Source organism: Aedes albopictus, chromosome 2 (genome assembly GCF_035046485.1).
Source record: "Aedes albopictus strain Foshan chromosome 2, AalbF5, whole genome shotgun sequence".
NCBI lineage: Eukaryota > Metazoa > Arthropoda > Insecta > Diptera > Culicidae > Aedes > Aedes albopictus.
Window position 1 is genome coordinate 422,707,785 of NC_085137.1, and position 6,254 is coordinate 422,714,038.

A 6,254-nucleotide genomic window follows, 5' to 3' on the forward strand; every position below is an offset into this window, starting at 1 on the left:
AATTCCTGGAGGAAACCCTGTATAAATTTCCGGAACAATCCCTGAAGGAATTCTTGGAGAAATCCCTGGAAGAACTCCCGGATTGATCCCTAGAAGAATTTCTGGAGGAATCCCTTGAGAAATTCCTGGAGTAATCCCTAGAAGAATCCTAGGAGGAATTCCTGAGGGAATTCAATGAGAAGTTTCTGAAGAAATTCCTGGAGGAAGTACTGAAGAAATCTCAGAAAGAATTATTGGAGAAATCCTGAAGGGATCTGAAAAAGAGTTCGTGAATTAACTCTTGGAGGAATGCCTGCTGCAATTCCTGAAGGAATCCCTGGGAAAAATCCTGGAGAAACCTCAAAGAGGAATGCCGGAAGCAATCCCAGGAAGAGTTCTTAAGGAAATCCATAAACAATCCCTGCTGGAAGCCCTCAGGTATCAGAAGGACGGCTCCAAAGGCACGTTATCCTCCATTTGGGACATTTGTGCCATAAAGGTCCTAAAGTTCTGGATTAATTCCTGGAGGAGTTTCTGAAAGAATTCCCTGGAAAAATCTCAAGGTATCCATGTCTACAGTAATTTTTGGCCGAATTATTGAAGGAATCTTTGAATGAACTCTTAATGCTTTTTTTGTACAAGCTTGTTTTTTGGTTAAATTCTTTGATACGATTGAAGTAGTGCTCTCAGAATGACTTGGGAGAAATTTTCAGAAAAAAGTTTGACAATTATGGATAAAATCCTAAATTATTGGAACATTTTATTTCATGAAAGGAATGTTTCTGGAACTCTGATAATCCTGCGTGGCTCAAATTGAAAGAATGATTTTGTTGGCCAGGGGGGGGGGAGTCACGGCACCCCTTGTCCTTCTCTGGCTACTCCGAAGTGATAATTGTAGGATGTCAAATTCCATTTGAAATTGGTGTTCCAGGTAATCTCAGGGGGATCCTGGGGAGATTGAGTGGGGCTCTTCGGCACTCTAGAGGGTCTCAAGGGCGCTCCAGGGGATCTTAGGGGGCACCCGGTGATCTCAGGGGCATTTCAGGCGATCTCAGGAGCGAATCAAAAGGGTTGTGGGGGGGGGGGAGTTTTCAAGGGCATTCAAGGGGTTCCTATGGGATATTAGAAGCATTTCATCGAGCTTTCAAAGGGTCTCAGCGGCGTTTTAGGAGTTCCCAGAAAATCTCAAGGGCGTTTGAGAGATCTCTGCTGGTTCTCAGGGAGTCCCAGCGGGATTTGAGGGGATCCCAGGGGGTGTCAGTCACAGGGGAGTTTTAGGGGGTCCCAGGAAGTGTTTTAAAAGGTTTCAGAGGCATTTCAGGGGGTTCCAGTGGGTTTCCGGGAGCCGGGAGGCTACAATGGTGCTTGAGAAGTGTCGCAGAAGCGTTGCAGGGAGTCTCAGAGGCGTCTTAAGAGGTCTTAGTGCTGTTTTAGGGGGTCCCATGGGTTTTCAGAGGGTATCTTGAGATCTCCGAAGCGTTTCGGGTATTGGTTGGTAAGTGAGGTATTGAAAAAAGCTTATTTTGAGGGTGAGGGTATACGTCCAGGTCTCATGGGTGTTTCAGGGGGTCTCAAGGGGTTACCGGAAATGCCTCTGTAAACGCCCCAGAAACGTTTCTAAACGTTCTTAAAATGATCCTGAATCTCCCTGGTACCATCTCCTGAAATTCCCATAATTCATTTAAAATAGCCTTGAACGCTTTTAAAAGACTTATGAAGCCCCCTGAAACCTTCTTAAATGCCTTGAAACGCCCCTGTAACTCATAAAAACATCCTTAAAAGGCTCTTGAGTGCTCTACAGAACAATCCTTGAAACCCCTTGAACCGTCCCTGAAATACCTTGAAATGCCATTGAAATCCTCGAAATCAATTTGATATGCATAATTTTGAACGCCTTTTAAAAGTTCCAGAAACGTCTTAAAACGCCCCAGAACACCCATACTAATAAGTCAGGATCGTAAAGAAAATTGTGGTCCAAATCCGAAACATTTCATCATGTAGAGGGTTAAGCAATCGAAGTTCTTGCAGAGAAAGTTGTCGGGGTAATTAAAATTTTATTGTTTTTTTTTTGTCTAAGGGGTCCACTACAATTGGGTTTCCCAGAAAGAATGGGAACAAGTTTGCTGGTCTGAATGCCTGCAACATCCCTGAAAACCCCTTGAAGAGCTTTTGGAATGATATCGAGCGCCCCTTAAATTTCTCGGAACGTAAAACATTTCTGAAACCCCCTGAAACTCTCTGGAAATGTCAATGCCTCTGCAATGCCCCTGAAAACCCCTATGAGGCACCTGACATCATATGAATCTCCCTTAAAACCTCTTGAAACGTCCCTGAAACCCCCGTAATACTATTCAAACGCCCCTGAAATCTTCGTAATCTCATTGAAACGCCAATGAAATCTGTTGAGCCTCCCTTAAAATGCTTCTGAAATCTCCAGAAACTTCGTAGACCCCCTTAGAACCCCTTTTTCTGGGTTCTCTGGGAACTTCTTGGAAACTTCCTTCGCACCATCTCTCAAATAACCCAGGAACAAGACCAGTTCTCGTGAACTAAGAATAAGAAGAAGAAAATTATGAAAAATACCAACCATTGTTAATTGAATGGCAGGCTTGATTTCAACAAAATTCCCAATTATATACTCCATTCACAAATTGAACGTCCATGATACTGATGCTGCTGCAAGAATTATGACCTTTCTACATGTCTGTGTTGTTTCAGCAGAACTCCATCCGATTAGAGTAAGTTGATTCACAAATACTCGGTCACAGTACTAACATCAATTGCAATCGATCCCAGGAATTACTGGAATGCCAAACATCCAATCGAAGCTTAAACTTTCTCGCAACTATCGACCAGTAGTAGCAAAACTATTTGATTCCATCGAGTTTACGGATCTCGTGAACCACTCCTGCACCGTCGTCGTCGGATGTTTATGTAAATTTCTTCGACAAAAATCAACTCGATTACAAAAGTTTCCTATCCCGTCCATCCGGTCGTCCTTATTTCCAACAATAGAACTATTTCACCGGCCAGGTCCCTCCCACACCCACACTGGAAGACCCAACTATGGTACCAACTTTGGACATCTACTTTCATTGCTTCGGTTATTGGCAAATAATGCGTAAAAAGTTTTTTCTCGCCCACACACCCAATTGAACGGCATTCTCATTCATACTTTGGCGAAACAAAGCAAGAATTCTACACCGAACCGAACCGGAACGGATTCTAAATGGCCCGGCTTCCGAACGGATGCTGAACTTTGCAGAGAAAAAAAAAAATGAAAAAAAAACCAAACCCCCAATAAGACAATCATTTCTCTCTTCCGTTTCTCTGCACTAAATTTGGTCTGTTCTCCTTCACATCGAGCGAGGACTGGCTGACAGGAGGTACTGAGTGCGTTCACTTTCCATAGCTTTCTGCTGCAGAACGCATTTTCTTCAGCCACGTCTAGGTCCGACAAAAAAAAATCCGATGGCATGAAGCATTTCGTTCGGTATTTCTAACTGGGCGGATTCGAATTTGCAACTGGATGGTATCGCATTCTGGCTTATATGGTTTCTAATCTCAATGGCCTGGGCTATGCTATCAGTAACGGGCAATAATGGAAATCACAAAAAAAGAAATGCTGGGAATCAATGGGGTGGTTGTTTGATAAGAATGAAAAATGATCTGAAATGATTAGAGCTTTGTGAAAACCTGATTTCAAGAATTCCAAATTAGGTTTGATGTTCGATGAAACAGATGGATTCCCCACAGGGGAATGGAACTCATCTTTAGCAAAGTGCCCTCATCAAAAGCTAATACAATCCCGATCAAAAATTTGGGGTCACCCCCTCAAAAACATGTCATTTTTTTAGGCCCATATCTTCGCCAATTTGCGTCCGATTCCAAAACCCTAGGTCTCATTCAAAAGATAAAAAGTCAAACAAACTTTGAACGTGATTGAAAGAAACTTATTCAAAAAAAATTGTTTGTAAACTTAACCCATAGTTGCCAAATTTTCTAAAAAATGAATATAAACTTACGGCGGCAGTGTCGCTGGAAATTGGGTCGACCAAATTTTAAGATGAGAGCGGTGATATAACCCATTTTCTATTAGCTTTCAACTGCTTTTTACAGAACTTAGCTAAAAAATCTAGAAAAAAAGTTATTAAAAAAAATCCTTATGTCATCGACCAAAAGTTTGGGATCACCCCTCAATATGATGTATCGGCCAAAAGTTTGGGGTCACTATCGTAAAACATGGAAAAGTGATTTGTTGATATTTATACTTGTCATCTTTCATTCAATTTTAATTCTTCTTGGCTTATTTTAAACATAATGAATGATACTTACTGCATAGAAATTGAACCACACATATTTGTTGAAGTTTACAGTTTACATACTAAAACTTAACGTAAAGTTCCCTCATATTTTGAAATGTGATGAAATGTGTTAACTTTACATAACATTTTCATATACAAAAATCGTTAAATACGTTCAGTTAAAGACATCAAACGTAAATTTAGTTAATTATCTTCGAAATGAGCCAAAAAGAATTAAAATTGAACTATAGATGACGAAGATATCATCAAATCATTTTTCCATGTTTTACGAAAGTGACCCCAAACTTTTGGCCGATACATCATATTGAGGGGTGACCCCAAACTAAGTGAATTAACCCAAGAGTTAATTTACTTAATAACGTTTTTTTCTAGATTTTTAACTAAGTTCTGTAAAAAGCAGTTGAAAGCTAATAGAAAATGGGTTATATTACCGCTCTCATCTTAAAATTTGGTCGACCCAATTTCCAGCAACACTGCCGTAAGTTTATATTTATTTTTAAGAAAATTTGGCAGCTTTGGGTTAAGTTAACATACAAATTTGTTTGGAAAAATTTCTTTTAAATCATGTTCAAAGTTTCTTTGACTTATTATCTTTTGAGCCTAGGGCTTTGAAATCGGACGCAAATTGGCGGAGATATGGGCCTAAAAAAATGACATGTTTTTGAGGGGGTGACCCCAAACTTTTGATCGGGAGTGTATGTCAATTATTTCGTTTTTTCAAATTTTCTGGTGTTCAGGATGTTCTAGGTTATTAATGAAGTCCCAAAGACAAATACTTCCATTTCTGCGTAATGGAGGACTTAATTTGCAACAACTTTGTTTGTTTTATCGAATGGGTGAGTTTATACGATTTTTTTCCGCGTTGTTTTTTATCAGCCGGCCGAATCGTTAATAGTGGCGCTATGCCTTCCGGATAGTTTTGCATTGAGAAGCGCTTGCAAAGTGATTGGAGTGTGATTTGCAGTGACGATGCTGTCAGTAATGGTGGAAAGTGCAAGTTCCCTTTGAAAAAATATCGAAGAAATCTTTTAGCGCCTCAGAAGATATGCTGTGAAGAATTTGTGTTTCTCTGCGTTTGGCTGGTGCTTGTATATCGTGGATCTCGAGCTGAAACAGTTTCTTTTTTACTTTCTAGGTTTAATCACCGCATGACTTTATCATAATTGAATTTTATTGGCTTTTCTCGGTGAACTTAATACTACTCAAAGAAGGAGGGAGTAACGAAAGTAATGAAAGAAACGGTGGATAGAATCGCAAGTGTGCGACGAGAGAAATTGAATAGAAGTTGAAAATTAACAGAGGGCCATAATTGAACAACACAATCACAACGACGACCCCTTTGCCTAACGTTCTCGTGTTGAACGGCTAGGTACTAGTAGTTTGATGATGACTACTAGCCCTAGACAGGCAAAAAGATCGTGGTTGTGATCTGTTAAATGTTGTTCGGCTTTGCTTTCGGTTCTATCGATCTGTGACACTTGTTCAGAGATTCATATCGAGCGAACGTTACTTATTTGATTTTCGCGCTTTCATCTCGTATGCTCCTATTGTGTCCAAATGATCTTATTCGAACCGAGTTTCATTCTTTCTTGCCAACTGGATTTTACTTTCTAGGTTTAATCACCGCATGACTTTATCATAATTGAATTTTATTGGCTTTTCTCGGTAAATTTCATACTACTCAAAGAAGGAGGGTACCTAGCCGTTCAACACGAGAACGTTAGGCAAAGGGGTCGCCGTTGTGATTGTGTTGTTCAATTATGGCCCTCTGTTAATTTTCAACTTCTATTCAAATAAATAAATAAATAAATGAATAAATAAATAAATAAATAAATTCAATTATGAAACAGTTTCTGTTGATGAAAATCAGTTTCTACCTGCGGTGATGCTGCACAATTTTTTTTCCTATTGGTGTCGTTCATAATGTGAATTAGATGAAATGTTCGCGTG